The sequence below is a fragment of the Echinops telfairi genome, unplaced genomic scaffold, assembly GCF_000313985.2.
Source record: "Echinops telfairi isolate 266 unplaced genomic scaffold, ASM31398v2 ScPeMD7_1713;HRSCAF=2227, whole genome shotgun sequence".
NCBI classification, from domain to species: Eukaryota; Metazoa; Chordata; class Mammalia; order Afrosoricida; family Tenrecidae; genus Echinops; species Echinops telfairi.
In genome coordinates this window covers 20,453,765-20,473,084 of record NW_022105611.1, presented here as the reverse complement: position 1 = coordinate 20,473,084, position 19,320 = coordinate 20,453,765, and positions in this window count along the sequence as shown.

The window sequence follows — 19,320 nt, the reverse complement described above, 5'->3', positions numbered from 1 at the left end:
GTGTGTGTGTGTGTGTGTGTGTGTGTGTGTGTGTGTGTGTTACCAAGATCTCCATTCTATGGAAGGGAAAAATTAGAGGAAAGTTATAACTGACATTAATAATATCACTGGCTTGTGCAGGTAGACATTGAAGTGTTGAATGTTTTCACAACACACATAACAACATGTGTACGCCTTAGAGAAAGCCATCAATCCCAGGCTGTAGAGAGGATAAGCTAGGTCAGGCAGGCTCCAATGACCCTGGCCCTCTGCTAAGGGCCTCCAAGTCTTGACAGATGCCAAAAGCCTCCCCAGAACAAGAGCATGATCCCTCCTTCTAGAGCTGCCATGTGGAGCTCCTTTAGACTCAGTAGGTTCCTGGCATCAGCCCCACGTTCTAAGCAAGAATGTAAAATGTGAACCAAAAGTATCCCCAAAGTTCTTAAAACCAAAAAACAGTTTAACTTAACCAGCAGAGAGCATCTGCTCAGTATTGCGGTCTGTGAAGATCTATCGCCATGGCGTCCAGTGGACTTGAATGTAGGAAGTGTAGGGCCGGTGAATTTGTGTTCATCAGGGAGGGGCAACTTAAAAAGGAAGCTGAGACTGAGTGTTCCACTCAAAAATGGAATCCAGATCACGGAATTGGACGCAGAAAAACTACTGAAGGAGTGTGTGAGTGCCGTGAATATTCTCAACAGCAAAAAATGCAACAAATTATTTTTTAAAAAGGATGGGCATCATTCAGAGAAATCATTTTCTCTCATCTGCTAAGAATAACTGTTTTCCTAAATGGTTCTTCTGGGACGCCCATTTAGCTTTCATTCTAGAACGCCGTGCATGGAGAGAAGGGACAGGCCCTGTTAACTAACTCAGTCCGAAAGGATTCCTCTCCTTTTGCTCAACTCCCTGGAGCTTCTTCCAGATCTTCCTTCCCTGGGGAGTGAGGCAGGGTGCTAGAAGCTCTCTAACACCAGAGGTTTCTCCTATCTCTCTGCTGACATTCCTTCCAGAGTGGGCAACACAGACAAGGGCCATTTTAGCCTTCGGGGAGGCCGAAGAGCTAGGTCCAGCATAGTGCCTGAGCTGGGGATGGGGAGGACAGCACCGCATGGTCAGGACAGGAAAGCGCTGTCACACTGCTGTGTATACAACATTAATGGAGTTAATGGAATACGCTGGAATACACCCAATTGCTTTCTTTGTATAAGCGACACAAAGTAAACCTTGACAAAACCACTGGTTGTCACAATAATTGAAGCACAGAATAAATTAAAACAGGCAGAGAGCATGCCGGCAGTTCAAGGTAGGAGGACTCTTTGTAGGCTCGTTCCAGCAGGCTTTATAAGGAGAAAGGGGACACAAAGTAGGAGAGAAAACATTTGGCTGGCCCTTTACATAGTGCAGTCTTGTTCCTTTCCTCCTAAGGTCACCAACTGGTCCTTGTGGCCAGTCCAGCCCCCGTGCACTGGTACCGCAAGGTATCTCAGTTATTACAGAAACGCTAAAGATTTAGAGCAATGTTCTCAAGAAACAAGAGCTAAAATTAGATTACTCTGGGTAAAGTTAAATTCTTTCCACAAAGGAAACTTTAAGCAAGCCATGGTTAACTGATGTCTTATCCCCAAAAGATCACAAAAATGTATGTGATCCCTGTGTCTCCACCATGTCTCTCCTCTGTCCCTGTTGATCTCTTCTTGGGGGTTCCACACGGATCAGAGACCTTTGCGAAATTTCTTGTGCACTCTGAGGAATCCTTCCAGTGGAGACCTAGTCTTTTTCTTCTTTTACTTTATTTCTCCCTCTTGGTAATACACGAAAAGATACTAAGATCTTGATTAAAAAGACCCAAAAAACAAAACTCCATCACCGCTCTTCTATGGAGGGGAAAAGGAACACATTCAAATAGACTTTGTGGAGACCTCTCTTAAGTCTTCAACAGGACAAAGACAATGTTACTAGGAATCAGGGACCAGGATTGCCTGCCACTATTGTAGCCGAAAATAGAAACCAGGTTTGAGAAGCTTAGTTTATTCTGTAATCATGAGGCAGAAGGAAACAGTGGGGTTTGCTACCTCTGAACTGTTCAGAAACCTAGGGAAAACCAAGCAAGTTATATACCCCAAACTGTGTGGGGGGAAAAATCAGGTTTTGTAGTGAAAGTGACCACAGAAAACATTAACTGTGCACATGTAACTGTACACATGTAACTGTGCACATGTAACTGTACACATGTAACTGTACATACATGTTTTGGATGGCGCTCACCCGCCAGACCACCATTCTCTGAAACATTATGTTCTGTTGCTTATCTAAATGGGGATGTTTCTATCTGAATGACTTGCTTACTACTGTGTTAGGCTGGTTTGACTAGAGAAACAAATCTAGTGACAGCTATATATGTGTAAGGGAGAACTTTATATCAAGAAGTAATTTTATATCAAGCAAACATCCAGGTCATCCAGATCAAGTCCATAAGTCCGATACTACTCCATAAGTCCCTCTTCAGACTCACGCAGCCACATGCAGTGATGCAGAATGCAGGAAGATCACAGGCCGGAGGGTGCAGTGGATTGTGGATCCGGCGGTGGAAGCATCCCAGGGCTCTGGCAGGTCCCAGAGTGGCTTGCCAGTGGGAAGGTGAAGGCAGAGTTAAATAGAGGGGGTGGGGGAGGGGGGGTTTCCCAGGACCCTCCTTATGAGAAGGCCATGCCCACAAAGGAAACTTTAAGCAAGCCATGGTTAATTAATGTCTTATCCCAAAAATGTATGTGATCACTGTGTCCTGTGATCACATCAGGCTGTGACCTGATTGACAGGCTAGACTCCACCCCTACACTTTTCTATATCTTCAAGTTGACATGGAATTATGTAACTACCTTCCTGAGTTAGAAGACCATCCCTTCTTCTTAAACTAAAAAGGAATTTTTTACTACAAGGGAGGGGGCTGTTCCATTTTGGGTTCCTGACAATTAAATCTTAAATTATGTTATATTTCTAGTGTTTTGATTATCAGCAGGCTAACTCTTTCACCTTCCCTAAACAAGACAGAGACAAATCAACCACCCAGCAGGAGGCCGTAATGAGTCATGGCCATGTGATTACTTACAGAGCCTGGAAGACAAAGGACCCTAAAATCCTGATTGACAGCAGATGCAGCCGCCAGGTTGGTTGCAGGTGGGTTGACGAAAATGGAGCAGGGCCATGTTGGAGCTACAATTGGAGATCACCAAAGCTTACAGGATTGGTTCCGGGACTCTTTGACCCCCTAACAACTTGGTGACCAGGGTATGAATGGTGTCACGAGGCCCTGGCACCCCAATTTTCATTAAGCGCATACCCAGGGAAGTCTGTAGGGCAAGATTGCTCCTCCTAGGCTGGCTAGAGGAGTTGTAATCGCCTTCAAGGGGCTCAGAAACCCACTGGGGCAGTTAGTTCTACCTCGTTCTGGAGGGTCACATGAGTCGACGCTGACTTGGTGCCAGTCAATGAGAATCTGCTTCCAAACACCTCTTGCCTGACGGCACTCCATACTGCCAAATGATGATCTGAAAGGACTCATGTCCCGTCTGAAAATGGAGTTGGAGCTCTCATTAGGAATCTCAGCCTTCCTTGGTGGGGAAGGGGGGGCAGTGAGAGAAGGGGGAAAGTGAGGAGCTGATACCAAGGGCTCAAGTAGAAAGCAAATGTGTTGAGAATGATGAGGGCAACAAATGTACAAATGTGCTTGACACAATGGATGGTGTATGGATTGTGATAAGAGATGTACAAGCTCCCAATGCAATGATTTTAAAAAAAATCTCAGCCTTCAGGAAACCAAGTGCCTACGATGTAAGCTGTAATATGCTGCTGAGTAGAAATACCCACGGAGGAAACCTGAAGGCGGATCCTGTTCTGTTTCCGTCTGTTGATGATGATAGTGGATATCTCTTGTCATCGTCAGTGCCGGTCACAGGATTGGAGATCCTGAGGTTATGTGCTTTAGGAGGCTGGATGATGTGGATCATGGCTAAGAAGACAAAACCCCAAATTCAGAAGATTCCTCGGAGCCAAGAACTTCATTGCCAAGATTTTGACAAGAGAGGAAATGCCAAGGGCCTTTCGTTTTCGCTTTCACCAATCGGGCATGAGCCCCAGCTGTCCAGATGAGCTTCGTGCGGGACACCATTCATGCACACAGAGCACTAGGCTCCAAACCAAACCCCGCCACCTCTCCGTGCAGTCCACACGTCTGCTCTGTGATGCCATTTCATGCCTTGCTGATCATTCTTTGCATAATGGAAAGTTATCTTGTCCAAGTTGTGACACAGCGTTCTCATGCTGCTTTGATTAGTACCATCTGTAATCTTAAATTGTACCTTCCAACATGGCGAAGGCCGGCTTCTAAAGTGAAGGCCGGCTTCTAAAGTGAAAGCTGTCCCCATGACTGAGCACCCTGTCAACTTGCTGGGGGCTGGGGGGGGGTTCTAGCTTTGATTTCATGTCTCATCTAAATGGGCAATAGCTCGTTCTGTTGTTTCTACAGTGTGGGTCCTTCCCGCAGTCAGTCCTCAGTTTCCCCTTTGGCCTATCATCAGTTAAGGACACAGGGAAACAGCTACAAGGCAAGCACTGGTCCAACTTATGGGTTAAAAAGTAACATTACTAGTTGCCTGGAGTTTACAAAGTGATGTAACTCAAAGAACTGAAAGCTAATCAGAGGACCCAGTATCTGACAGTCACAAGGGCTTGATATACTTTGCTATTAAGACAAATTTGTTTGTATAATTACCCTCCTTTTGATCAAAGACCATCTCACATCAAAGTGATTCTTGATCTTAAAATAAGCTTTCATCATCTACTGCTGCTAGGTAAGGAGGGAAACGCCTCTATGAGTGTTGAAGACCTTATTCCACTGATTTTTCAGTGTCCAGGGTTGCTACAAAGAACAATGACATTTCAGTCTCATGTCTGTGCACTTGGAACGCTAGGTTTCTCTTTCTCTCATCACAAAGGCTTGGTTTCGAACACTGATATGCCAGAGACGGCACAAGCAGGTGGCCAGGCATTTTCTCACAGATAAGCAAACAAAGACCCACTGCCAGGGAGTGGGTTCAGGCTCGCAGTGACCCTAGACAGGGTGGCGTAGGCTAGACATCTTTTCAGGAGCAGGCAGCCTCATTTTGCTCCCAGGGAGAAAATGGGTGGTCTGAACCGTGGACCTTGCAGTGAGCATCCAATGCTTACCAGACAATGACGCCATCAGAGAGCTGTATGTCTGGTTCAGAGCGCCCTCTCCAGGGGAAGTCTCTTTTGCTTTTCCATCCTTGCTCCAGATGTCCCAGCGTCGTGGCGTTCCTTGGCGAGCACCACGTAGTCTCTACCTTCCCCTATTCATCTTGGATGCTTTGTGCCCGACCAGCTCTTGATCTCTCAAAGGTGAGGAGGTTTAAAATACACCCTACAATAACATGGCCTCATTAACTTAAAAAAGAAAACCCGATTCCCAAATTGAATTCCCGTATATACTCGTGTATAAGCCAAGTTTTTCAGCACATTTTTAATACAGTTTTCGTGGTAAAAGCAGGTGCCTCGGCTGAGAGTCGGGTCGGCTTATACTTGAGTATATATATACTCAAGTATATACTTGAGTATATATCCACAGAAATGGTCGTCTCAATTTCCATGGGTTCCACATTAAAAACATTTTATTTTATTTTAATTTCCAGAGAGTTCCAAAGAGCAAATCTTTAAATTTGCCACACGCTGAGCACGGTGATGAACTCACACGAATGAAGTGATGGACAGACAGGCGTCCTGTTCCCCCACCATTTCACAGATCCTCTGTCTCTCCTGCCCCCTAGTTTGAGCATTGTTTACACGACATTTCATTTGTTTACTATTTGTGTTGTGTGCACCGTTGGCTTCTGTGAGAGAGAAAAAATGCACCTAAGTACAAATTAAGTTGTCAAAGCAATTCCTCACAGACAACAAGAAACCAAAAGGTGCTATTGATAGAGTGTTTACATTGTATTGATTATTTATAAGTAATCTAGAGATGATTTAGGAGAAAAGATCGAAGTTGTCTAAGACGTTGTCTTGCTTGGATCCACAGTCGATGCTCATGGAAGCAGCGGTCAAGAGATCAAACGACGCATTGCATTGGGCAAATCTGCGACAATGGCAGCTTTGAGGTGTTGAAAAGCAAGGACGTTACTTTGAGGACTAACTACCAACTCCTGGTGTTTTCAAACATCTCATACACAAGTGAACGTTGGACAACGAATAAGGAAGACCGAAGAAGAATCAAAGCACTTGAATGATGGTGGCAAAGAATATGGGAAGTAGCGCGAACTGCCAAAAGAACAAACAGGTCTGCCTAGGGAGAAATCCAACCAGAATGCTTCTGAGAGGCAAGGATGGCGAGACTTCTACTCACGTGCTTTGGACACGTCAGGAGAGACCAGTCCCTGGAGAAGGACATCCTGCGTGGTGCAGTGGAGGGGCAGCGAGAACGAGGCTGGTTTGACACCGCGATGATGACCCAGGACCGGGCAGTGTTTCATTCTGTCGGACACAGCGGTTCTCAGAGTCAGCACTTCACAACCACACGGATGATTTAAAGTGTGTTGAACAAGTGGTGCAGGTTACATGCCAATATTAGGTCATGTTAAGCCAATTAGAGCAGATAATACAAGACGCCGAAAAACCAAGAACCATTTCCTTTAAATTTTGTAAATAGAAATGCCGTATTACCCAGCAATCCACTCATTTTACATATATCCTGGAGAAATAAGAGCCATGACATGAACAGGTATATGGACAGCCACGTTCATCACAGCCCTCCCTCCTCACAGTAACAACCAGCCAACTAAATGCCCTTCAAAGAAAGGATGGAGGCAAACCCAGTGGTACATACACACAACAGAATAGGGTCAGGATGAGAGAATAACTCGTCATCTCTGAGAGAAAGACCTCATAACACGGCGGACGCGCATGGTGATGTGGAAACCCAGCCCAGTACAAAAGAACACACTGTATGAGACCACTCTAGTAAGAAGTCAAGAAAAAGTTTCACATTCAAAGAAACATTCCCTACCCAGGGGAGGGAGGGGAAGGAAGGGGAAGTGACGGGTTAGACTTGGGTGAAGGGAAAGGAGATAAGCAATAAGAGAGAGGTCAGCAAAAAAGGACGGAGGCGAGTCAAGGCACGGGAAGGCGTGTGCAAGGCAACCCCGAGGTAAATGCCGTGGGATGCGCAGGCCTGCAATCACGGCGATCCATGAGGAGGTCCATGGATAGGTACACAGGCTGAAGAGGTGTGGAAGGGAAAATGGGGGTAGACTCATGAATATACATATATGTCTATATTCATGTATACATCTTTGACAGAAGGTTTGACAAAAGATGCTTGCACGTGTGTAGTTATCTTTGCTGCAAATCTATCCATGAATGTGGTAGAGCATGCCAGTGACAAAGTTATGGGAACATCTTAGATGTGGCCAAACCCCTTGAAGGGATGCGTCACTGGGAGGGGACTCTCAAGTCCCTGGACTCCAGGGATTCCAAGATGGACTCTCATGACCGAGGCCACAAAGACAACGCTCTGCACCTACTTTGGTGAGTAGTGAGCCAAGCAAAACCCAACCCAACCCAACTCATTGCCATTGGGGTTCTTAGCCGTATCTCCCTGAGGAAATAGCAAGCCTCGTCTTCTCTGGGTAGAATCAAGCCGCTGACCTTGCAGTTAGCGACCCAACACCCCACCCACCGTGCCTCAGTCCTGGTGAGTGCCTTGACAGCTCGTGAGTGGCCATCGAAGGGGCCACCACTGGCCTCACTCATCCTGTCCGAGGAGAGCCAAGTAAAGAGAGTCCAAGACACGGCCTCGTGAGCATTGTTTGTGGACTCAAGCAAAACGAGACCCTTGACAACGTCACTGTTTTCTGCGTTTAGATGCTGTCTGTCGGTCAGGGTCTGAGGATTTTTGGTTTTGATGATGAATGCAACACCATTCCTTTTGAGCTTGTCATTCCTGGCGCATTAAGCCATACGATCGTCTAGTTTATGTTTCGGCTCTGTAATGCCTAGAATATTGACCTTTCTGTGTTCCATTTCATTTTTGAGAACTTCCAGCTTTCTGAGATTCATGCTTTGCACAATCCCATTACGAATGGATGCTGTTTGCATCTGTTTCTTCTCATTTTGAGCTGTGCCCATCTGCAAGTGGAGGTCCTGAGAGCTTTGCTCCATCCACGACATCTGCTTTGAGGAGGCAGCTCTTTCTTTCCCAGTTGTCGTTTGAGTGGCTTCCAACCTGAGAGGCTCATCTTCGAGCACTATCCCAGACAACGGTCGGCTTCTAGTCATAAGGGTTTCCGTGGCTAATCGCTCGGAAGTGGACCGCCTAGTCCTTCCTCCTAGTCTGTCTTAGTCAGGAAGAGCCACTGAACTCTGCTCGCCTGTGGGTGACCCTGCTGGTAGTTGAAAAACCAGGGGCAAAGCTTCTCTAATCACAATAACACGCAAGCCACCGTCGTTCGATAAAGCGACAGGGAGATGGGCGGCTTGGGAAACAAAAGCCCAAACTCCCTCCTGTCGGGTTGATTCCGATTCATTGTGACACAGTTGAATTCCCCTTTGGGTTTCCAAGGCTGTCAATCTTCTTCTTCTTCTTCTTCTTTAAGGCTGTAAATCTTTCCAGGAGGAGACAGCCTCCTCTTTCTCCCATGGAGCAGCTGGTGAATTGCCAGCTTCTCCGTTAGCAAGCAGCCCCGGAGACGATCTCAACATCACCAGGTCGCCACGGAAAACTCCGGTGGCAGTAATCGTCTCATAAAGGGGAGGCAGCATTCAGAGAAAGAGGGAGAGCATAGTTACACAACTTGAAGAACGTAATCAGGGCCATGAATTATACACGCAGATATTGTTGGATTGATATGTGCTCTGCTGTGTACATTCTCAGCAACAAAAATAAAATATCAAACCCAACAAAAGTTAAACCAAGAGTTACCCAGTGACTCAGCAATTCTCTTCCTGGGTACACACACACACACACACACACACACACACACACACCCCGAGAGAAATGAAAACAACTGTCCAAACCAAAATGCATGCACGAATGTTCACAGCAGCATTGTTCATAATGACTGAGAAATGGAAACAGCCCAGATGTCCATGCCAGGGTAAATAAAATGTGGTAATCCATGCAAGGAGTTATTACTTAAGCCATAAGAAGGAATGAAGTATGGACACATGCTACAACATGAGCGGACATTGAAAGCATCCTACTAACTGAAAGAAAGAGTCGCAAAAGCCACCCATTCTATAATCCCAGTTATAAAACTTCAGCATAGGCAAGTATATACCTAAGAACAGAAAGTAGATTAACAACTGGGTGGGTGTTTGATCTGCCTTTTCTTCACCTCGTTGGTGAGGTAGGGATTCCCATCCTGGGGTTACAGAAATGGCCAAACGCACAAGAAATAAGACAGATGAGATAGAGAGCAGTTTATGGCTGCACATGTATAGAAAGCAGTTCATTCATCCCATATCCACACCAGCTGGGAACGAAGGCAAGGAAACCATACACCACACATGCGGCTTGTACTTGGGAGCAGAGTGAACCAGCAGGGGCTGTAGGAGGCAGACTCTGTGGTAATGAGAGAGTAAGGTGACCACAGGATGATGTGGCCGACCTGTTCCAATGATGTTGCAGACTAGTAGCTAATTGAAACCCAGTAGGTTTGAGGACCAATGGACTGCAGCCAAACCGACTGATGGGAGAACGAGCCAGGTGAGCAGATTCACTGGGTGGGGGGCAGGATTCTAGGATGGGTGGGGTCCTTTCCTGCTGAGTAGTGGTGAGAGCAGGGGAACATATAGTTAGACCTCTGGGGTCTGTGAGGTTCAAAGATGTTAAAGGAACACATGGAATTCTAGGCCTTCCAGGACACTAGAGCCGGAGGAGTTTGGGGGAAATGAGAAGTGGCTACCTCCAGGTATGTGTGGGGTTTGGTTTGGGGTGATAACAGTGTTTAAAATTTTATTGTGGTGGTGGCCGCAAAACTCTGAATATATTTTAAAAAATCACTGAATTTTTTACTTTTTAAAGGGGTGAATTACATGGTTTGTGGATTACATCTTAACAAAACTGTTCAAATGAAAAACAAAATCAGAAAGTTCCTGGGAGCATTCGTAATGTCCCTAGACCAGCGGTTCTCAGCCTGTGGGTCGCTGCGCCCCTTTTGGGGGTTGAATGACCCTTTCACAGGGGTTGCCCGATTCATAACAGTAGCAAATTGGCAGTTATGAAGTAGCAACGAAAATAATTTTATGGTTGAAGGGGGGTGGGGGGTGGGCCACCAGTCACCACAACATGAGGAACTGTATTAAAGTGTCTCGGCATCAGGAAGGTAGAACCACTGCCCTATACTTTATTGTCTAGTTGTATTATATTGTTTAGATTTCTGTTGTTGGACCCTTATGCTTCCTTTTTTTTTTAAATGCTTCCTATTAACTCATTTGTTTCTAAATATTTCAAACACTCAGGAAAACAAGTTGGCTAGTTTCACAAACCCCTGTCTTCCTCACCCAGCTTCTATATTACCAACACAAGTTTTGCTTTTACAAGTATCAGTGCAATGAACATTCTTGCGCATAAGTCTATGTCCACATTCCAGTTTCCTTCCATTAACACTGAATAGCGTTCAGTTCAATCCATTTCCTCAAATGCTCTCAGTGCCCACCCAGCATCCCCTATCAATATTATAGATAAGACCCCACCTGAGTCTTGATGGGAGAGAGAGAGATGTGGCTTCCTACTCCCGTGAAGATTTATAATCTCAGAAACCCACGGGACCGTTCTACTCTGTCCTACCGGGCAGCAGAGTGTCGCAATTGACTCAGTGACTGAGAGTTTGGGGGTTTGGGGTCTAGATACTGCATAGGAGTCACGAGCAGGGACAAGGGCTGAGTAACTGGGGCAAAACCTTGGCCTATTACCAAGAACTAGGACCAGTTCCCACCCTGGAATCACCCACTGTCCTTGGTCTGCTCCCCAAAGTCTTGCCTAGCCCTACCTTTCTGTTCTTCTGCCACATGGGGGCGCCCAAAGCAGCTCTCCACAGTTCCCTACAAGCTCTCCCTTCAGCCAGGTGGCTGAGCAACTCCAGGCAAGTCTGAGCTCCTTCTCTGAATGGTCCTGGCCGGGTGATGGCTCTGGGCCTGACGCTCCTCGCTCAGCCAATGAGGAAGGTGGATCAAGGGAGCCACACGGTCCTCTCCGTGCCTCCTGCCCTCAGCCAGTTCTAGCTTCAATGTGCCTCCTTCTAGTTCTCTAGCACCAGCCTCTCCACCTCCTAGGGGCTCCATCTGAGTCCCCCTTTCTGCTTTCAGTCCCAGAAGAGGGTTACGGTCACTTAAGTCATCGCTCATATTTTACGGAACCTACAGCTCATGATCTTTCAGGAGTGACTCCGGCAGTGAACTTATTGGCATTACCCAGCTCATAGGGCAGGGGTCTGCCTGGTGATGGCTCATGGAAGTCCACTTAGGAAGCCATTCATATGTAAACAGCCTCGAAGATACCAGGTCTAGGGCCAAGACCAGAACTGTGGGCAGAGGAAAAAATTAGTCACCGGTACCTTCCTCAATGGATGTCCGGCCAGCACAGAGAAGGTTTAGTTCCCAGTGGGCACCGCCTGCAGGGCCATGGAAACTGATGTGTCTGACATAACTGTGGGGTGAGTCAATGGATGAGGTGGTAGCTTTCCTGAGGAGGCTTCTATTGAGTTGAGGGCTAAAGAGGGTCTCCAGCCTTGGTCTGCCTGCCTTGGCCCAGGTCAGGGGCAATGGACCTGCCTATGCTATCTGCTTTGATACCTCGCTCTTCATGGGACGCCTTTTCAGAGGTGACCCCAATACCACCCTCTAGGCCTTGCCTGCCTCCTCCTTGTTCCCTCCCCCATGAGTCTTCTCTTACGCCACGGAACTGCCGATAATCAGTCAGGGCTCAAGCCGCTCCCCCAGAGAGCCATGCGGTTTGGTCATGATGGGAAGGACCAGTTCATACCCTCTGAGCACCTACTGTGTGCCCGGCAAACACTCGGCGGGGCCCTGTGTGTTCCCACATTGCTTTCTCACAGAGCTTCATAAGGCAAGTGTTACCACACTCATTGCTCAGAGGAGGAAGTCAAACTCAGCCCCAGCCCAGTGGTTGGCCTCGTGCCCTTCTGATGCCTACACTGCAGAAAGCTCCTGCCCTAATCACTGTGCACGTGATGCCTGCCGCACCCACTCTGCCCCGCTCTGCCGCCGGCTTACTCCTGCATTCCGAATCGCCATGTCATTGCACACACGGACCAAGGGGGGCACACATGCATGCCATCTTCACCCTGACTGCCACTTATCTACTGCGTGGCCTTGACCAACCCCTTAACCTCTCTGCACCTCAATTTTCCCACCCCCATCCCAGATGTTAAGAGATTTAAATAAGATCTATGTGTGAGCATTTTTAGAACAGAATAAGTGCTCGATGAAAGTCAGCTATTTAAAAATTTTTTAAAATCTAGTTTTAGCTCATTATTATTGTACACATGCCTCTTTGTACACATTCTGTACACCTACACACCTACACACCCGGCAGCAGCCCACGATAAAATAGCAGTGACCTGGTACATGAAGGTATTGGGGGGGAGGGTCCATGGTAGAATCCTCATCTTCCCTGTGGAACACTCAGGTCCTATTCCTGGTCATTGTACCCCATGCCCAGCCACTACCCATCTGTCAGTGGGGCTTCCAAAAGCCAGCCAATGAAAACTCGATGGATCACAGTGCTCCATCAACAGCTGCTCAAGGGAAGGGTGCACGACTGGACGCCAGTGAGTGCAGTTGTGCATTGGGTCACCACGGGTGGGACCTGAGGACCTGGAAGAGAGAGTATGCAGCCAATATACGCTCATAATGAAGAGCTCAGAGGGCTGACAATGGTGGAGGGAGGCCTTCACATTTGTGAGTTAGAGATGACCGCCAGTCACATTCTCCCGACTAAAGATCGTCCCCACAATATCCTGCCACAATAGAGCTCCATTAAAGATGCCTCTTACGAGCACCTGGCTGCTCACTATGCCCCGAAGGCTACCTATCATGAGGAACAAATAATATAATCCCATTGTTCTCACTCAAAGGGCAGTTGACTCCCCTCTGCCTGCTCCCAATACTGGTCTGGGGTTACTCCCCCAATGAGCTCAGGGACATCCAGGTTAAGACACTGCCCACCTTGTTATGTGTGTGATTGACAGGGCCTGGATCCCTTAAGACTATATAAGTCTGTTGGGGAATACATCCGCTCTCTTTCTCGTTCCTGATGTCAGGGAAGGTGAGCAACCTGCATGCGTAGTCTGTCTCTTTATTTTCCCTCAACTGCACAGCTGCTCCTCAGCACCCTTTCGGTTGTGCGTGAGGCTGGACCTCAGAACCACGAGTCAAGGGAGGCTCAACTGCCGCTAATTGCAACCTGGAATATCGTGTGGGTGGGTGCCTGGTCCTGGCTGAGGCTCTGCGGGTCGTGGGAGGTGGGATACCTATAAAACAGGAGAAAACCGAGAGCCTGGCCTTGGGGCCCACCAAGGCTGCCCAGGGTTTGCAATTCATGTTCACGGTGAATCCAGACTCATGTGGGACCTTGTCAGAATCTTGAAGATCTCACCTCTTCATTCCAGACCTTCTGAATTAGAATCTGCTTTTAAATAAGATCTTCAGAGCACCACACCGACAGAAGCTGCTTTCTCTGGGTGGGAGGAGCTGATTCAGGGGGCTCCAACCTGCTCTTACATCAAGCCCCTTTATATGTATTGTCAGCCTCCTCTGCCCTTGGGAGTTCATGCTGAGGGGCAAGACTATCTAACTCAGCCTTAAGAGGACAGACTGGCTGGACAACCAAGCCTAGAGGAGCTCACATGGCCAGGTCCCTCCCTGCCCTTCCCTGGGCTCTGAAGGACTGCAGGCTGGGAGCCACATCAGTTCCCAAGCCACCAGCAGAAAGAACCTGCCCTTCAGTCCTCTTCCTGAAGAGTGTGTATGCACGGCAGTAACTGGCCCCGCCCAGCACCATGGTCGGGCCACTACCAGAACTGTTTGACCTTTCCTGCCTTGGGTCCGGTACAGGTTCAGTCCCCTGGGGCCACGGGAGTTGAATCCTGGACCAGCTCCCCCTCCCTATCCCTGTAGGGGCTAATTTTAGGGCTGCTTTGACAGCTGTCTCAGCGCAGCCTGGGTCCCTTCCCAGTTGCTCAGACCTGGGGTCAGTTGGGGTCACTGAGGAATGGGCTAGGCCAGTCCCAGCTTTGGCTGCAGCAGAAGAGACTCAAGTCCCTGCCTCCGGACCTCCTCAGCCTCCTGCCTGGACTGGTGGATGGCAGAGACACTGGTAATGCCTTAGACTGGCCCACTCCCTGCACACAGGGAAGCTAAACTCTGTGGAAGCCTGACACTCAGAGCTCAGAGAGCTCAGAGCCAAATGGACCCTTGAAGACCTTCTAGCTCAGCACCTGTACCAGAGAGGACAAGGTCTTGGTCCAGAGGCACATGGCAAGTGGTGGTAGAGCTGGTGCTAGACCCTGGAACTCCTAGTGTCCAGCTGGGCGCTGTGCCCCAGGCCCAGAAGATTCAGGGGGATGAGGCATCTAAGTGGGCCCAAGGATGTCAAGCTGAGCAATGCCTTCAGAGGAAGCCCCTTCTCAGGATCTTCCCAGCACAATGTGTATTTCTTGCCTGCTTTAGCCTGTGCCCCACACTTGAGAATCAACAGCAGCCTTATCTGGGGTTGTTGGTAGAAGGGAGGTTGTTGGTAGAGGCCAAGGGCTGGATCCTCGCTCCGACCCAGCATTCTGGTCCTTGGCTTCCTTGCCTGTGAGAGGAGATCAGTGTGTGCTGGGCAACATGGGCTGCTCTTGGTTGGGGACGAGGAGGCTGAGACCCCCTCCTGTGCAGAGCCTGGAGCTCAGGGAGGGCCTGAGTGGTCCCCCAGCCTTCACCCCACTGATTCCACCCACTGCTACCGGAGGAAAGAGGAACAGCTCTTGAAGCTGCGCCAGGCAAGAGGGAAGAAAAATGCAAGCCAGGGTCTCAGGAGGAAGCTGTGGCTCTCCCCCCGCCCCCACTCCTGCCTCTGTCCCAGCTGTCCCTGTCCTCCGCCAGGCTACTCCTCCCCCTTGCTATCCCCCTAACTGTCCTCAGAGCTCTCTTACGGGGGCGGGAGGGTGGGGTATAGCTCCTTGGGTCACAGAGCACCTTCTGCGGGTGACCCCTCTAGAGAGCTTTATTCCATTTTCCCAAGGATCCTATCCTTCTCATATCAAAGGAGCTCCCTGAGGGTAATGCCAGGCCTGGGTCTGGCTCAGAAAGCCTCTGGTTTGAACCCCAAGCCCATGTCTGCCAATCTTTGCACCCAGAAGCCTCACCCGAACCCATTCTGGCCCCAGGCTCCCAGCCCCCTGAGGAGGTGACACTGGTCCCCGGGGTAGGCTCCGCTTTGTGTCTGCGAGTGTGAGTGTGATAGACGCGGGCGACAACATGACCTTGCTGCACACAGGCTGACACTCAATAAACATCGAACGGTCCATCTCCAATCCATTTTGATGTCTAGATGAATTCATAGATAAACGTTGGTTGACTCTAAAAACAGACACTGTGAGAAAAGCCTCGCTTGTCCAGCCTCCCTAGATGGCCAGTTGACACCCCTCACAGGTTCTTTGAGGACTACAGTCCCCCGGGGGAGGACAGCGGGAGCCCAGGCTGGGCGCTGGAGAGTGCTCTGCAGTACGTTTCAGAGGAGTCCGGATCCCCAAGGGTCTTGGATGCCAGGCCAAGGTGCTCGACTTCACCCTCGGAGCAACAGGGAGCCAGGGGAGGGCTGTGAGCAGGAGCGACTTCACCCTTGGAGCAACAGGGAGCCAGGGGAGGGCTGTGAGCAGGAGCGTGCAGGTGAATTCTTACGATAGAGGGCCCCCAGAGAAGGTACCATGCCACGAGAGCTCTGCTTCTCAGGTTCAGGGGAGAAAAGTCAAAGGGAAGAAATAGAGAGCCCCCAGGGTCTCCCTGAGTAGGGCCTGTGGGGACTTAGTGCAGAGTCGGATGAGGGTGGGGACGGTGTGACTCTCAAGCTCCTGTCCGGTGACCAGCTGGCTGCAGGTGTTCTCCTGGAGATTGTGCGAGGAGCTGCTCTGGAGAGACACGAAGAGCTCCACTTAGACGTGCCAGGAGAGAAGGCACCCAAACTGAACACCCGCACGGCTCAGAGAAGCTTCGCTGAATGATTTGACGTATCCCAAGTGCCCCCTGGGCAGCCCCTTAGGCCCTCACCACCCATGGTGCTCCCCAGGACACACGCAGCATAGACTTGACCCCAGGGAGGACAGAGGGAAGTGTCAGCAGAGGGTCTGACCAGGGTGGAAGCGAGGGTCTGGGACCTGAGGACTGGGGACACCCCCGGAGTAGGACAGAGCTCTGGGGGTGACGAGAGCATGGGGAGAAGGCTGGGGAAACTTGGAGATCGGTCAGCCCAAAGCTCAATGTTCTTTGGGAAGGAGGGGGCATGTGGGAAGGAGAGCCAGAGGCCGAGCAAAGCCAAGGGCTGTCTAGAGAGGTAGAATGTCCCCGAAGCCCCAGGAAATATCATTTGACCCCCCTCCTGGCCCACATTGAGTGAAACACCCCCCCACCCCCACCCCCGCTTTCTTCCCAACAAGGCAGGCAGGTCTCTCCACTGTCTCCCACATGGGCCCTGCTCACTCCTACCTCCACACCTTTGCTGTGGGCCTGCCCTCTTCCCTCCTATCAATCTCTCCGCCACCTCCCCCAGGACCCCTCCCTCGGCTATTCGTTAGCATCATGACTTCCTGCCCTGGGTTCCCAGAGGGTTCTCAGACCCACTTAAGGTCCGAGAGCCATTCAGTCAAAGGCGAAGCACTTATATTGGCAAAACATGGAAGCAAAAGAAGCCTGTTATATAATTGATGCCTGAAGTGCTGTCAGGGTCTCACGGTCAAGAAGGGTGGATTCCATTGGCCAGGGAGGGTGGCCTCATTTACAGGAAAGCTAGGCTAACGTTTCAAGGACGATAAGTCTCAGGGCAATTGCCAACCCGGCCGGACTGGATTTTCATTTCGTTCCATGCACATAATCTCCAAAGGAGAGATAATTGCTGTGTCCTGCAAGTCCCACACCGAGCCACATGCTGGCCGTTCCAACCCTGGAGCCCTGCGTGTGCAGGGTAGCGCTGTGCTCCATCCCAGCCTCGGGATGGCCTTGAACCATCCACCCCGTGTGCCACCCATGGTTTGTTCACGCAGACGGACAGAGCCCACACGACTTCTTTTGAAGATGGGAAACACGTTCTCTTTCACTCAGGCCCTTCCGCAAAGATGGCTTCGAGCAATGTCCGTGGACTACAAGAACGTGCAGAGGGAGAAGAAGCAGGGAGGGAACTCTCCCACACGGTGGGGGGACCCTTGAGTTGGAAGAAGGGTGTTCCAGACAGAGGGGGCAGCGGACACAAGCTGTGGCTCCGGGAGAGGGTGCCTGAAGGGGAGGGAGATTTGGGGGATGGAGTCCAGGAGTCATAATGCAACGGGCCCGTGCAGGAAGCTCCCGGCCAGAGCTGGGGCTGTGTAGATCCTTCTCTCAGCCTTGCCATCCCTGCCATCCCTGCATGCTGGGGTCCTTGAGGGCCTGGCCAGTGTGTCCTCGGAGTCACATTTCAGGAGGGCAGGGGTGGGTTCTGCCTCTCCTCCCATCCCGTCCAGCTCCGGGCTGAGAAGGCAGCCCAGGAGATGGATGGCGCGCTGATGAAGCCGATGCCTGATAGAGAGCTGATGGATGGAAAAATAAGACCGGACACCTGTCCTCCGCAGGAGGACGACCCCTGCAGCACACGTTGCTCTGGGTGCTGTTCGAATAGGATGTCTCCGGGGAAGTGCCGTGGCTTTTAGCAAGGCCTGTGTGCCGAGACCACTTCAAAGCCCTGACCCGGGACAGCGACTGGATGAGCTGCAGACACCATCTCCAGCCCCAGACGGAAGAAGAGGCACAGGTTCAGAGAGCTAAGCGGAGTTTGCCCAAGATTGTGGAGCTCCACGTGGGTTTTCACCCCGTTTCTCTAACCTGGAGGCTCTGCCGCCCCTATCTTTTGAAGCAGTTTCTGAGGAGCTATAGATTATGTTTTGTTTGCACTCAGACGCTCACCCCAGCTTTACCCTGGGTCAATCGGCTCCGTGTCTTGTGAATGCCAGCCAAGCTTGTCTGCGAACTCCTGCAGGGGCCTCTGCCCAGAATCAGGGAAGTACAGACGGAGTGGAGGAAGCAGGAAGGCAGGGATAAGGCTGACTCCTCCTGGGGTTCATTGGCACTTTCCCCAGGTGCCCCACCCTTCCTCCAGTCCCCCACCCAGGCCTGAGTCATGCGCTCCCGCTGCCCTTGGGACCGCTGGGTCCTGTGCCTGCATGCAGTGTTCTTCCGAGGCTGGGGTCACACCCGCCCTTGCCTCGCCCTCCACCTGGGCCTGCCAGGGCTTTGATTTCTTACGGGATTCAACAGCAAAGTGCCGGGGCAAGATCTTTCCTGGGTTTGCAGTCTGCATGTCTCCCGTCCTAGATAAGGAGACCTCCAGAGCAGGGGTTTTCCTTCATGTCCTCCCTCCACAGCACCTACTGTGTGCCAGGTCCTCCACAGCACCTACTGTGTGCCAGGTGCAATGCTGAGCACCCGGGAACAATTGTGGCTGAGATACAGTCAGCTGTTGATATTGTTGCCAGGTGCCATCGGGCTGGTTCTGACCCATAGTGACCCAATTGATACCAAAGCAAAACTCTGCCCAGTCCTGTGCCCTCCTCACAATCTTGTTATGTTTGAGCCCCGCTGTAGTAGTTGTTCAATAACGAGTGCTCTGGAACCACCAAGCCCTGAACCACCCTGGCGGTCCCAGAACCACGTGAAACACCTCACCTCCTCAGCTTTCCCCTAACAGGCTAAGGCCTGGTACCCAAGGGAGGCTCTGGGCGCTCAGGCCACATCAGTCTGTGTCTGGAGCCTCTTGGACTTGGTAGAGGTGTGTGTGTGTTTGGTACAGGGAAGGTAGAGGTGTGTGTGTTTGGTACAGGAAAGGTCCTTGGCCGGGTCGATGTGGGGCTGTTTTAATGATGCTTTACCTAATGATGATTCTGGAGAATACCAAATCCTGTTGGAGACAGACAGACACGAGATCGCGAGAAACACCGTATAATAGTCTCTTTACTGGCTACCTGCCTGAGTCAAGGGCTGGTCGTGGGCAAGTGTGCCTTAGCATTCTTTCTTTTCTCACAC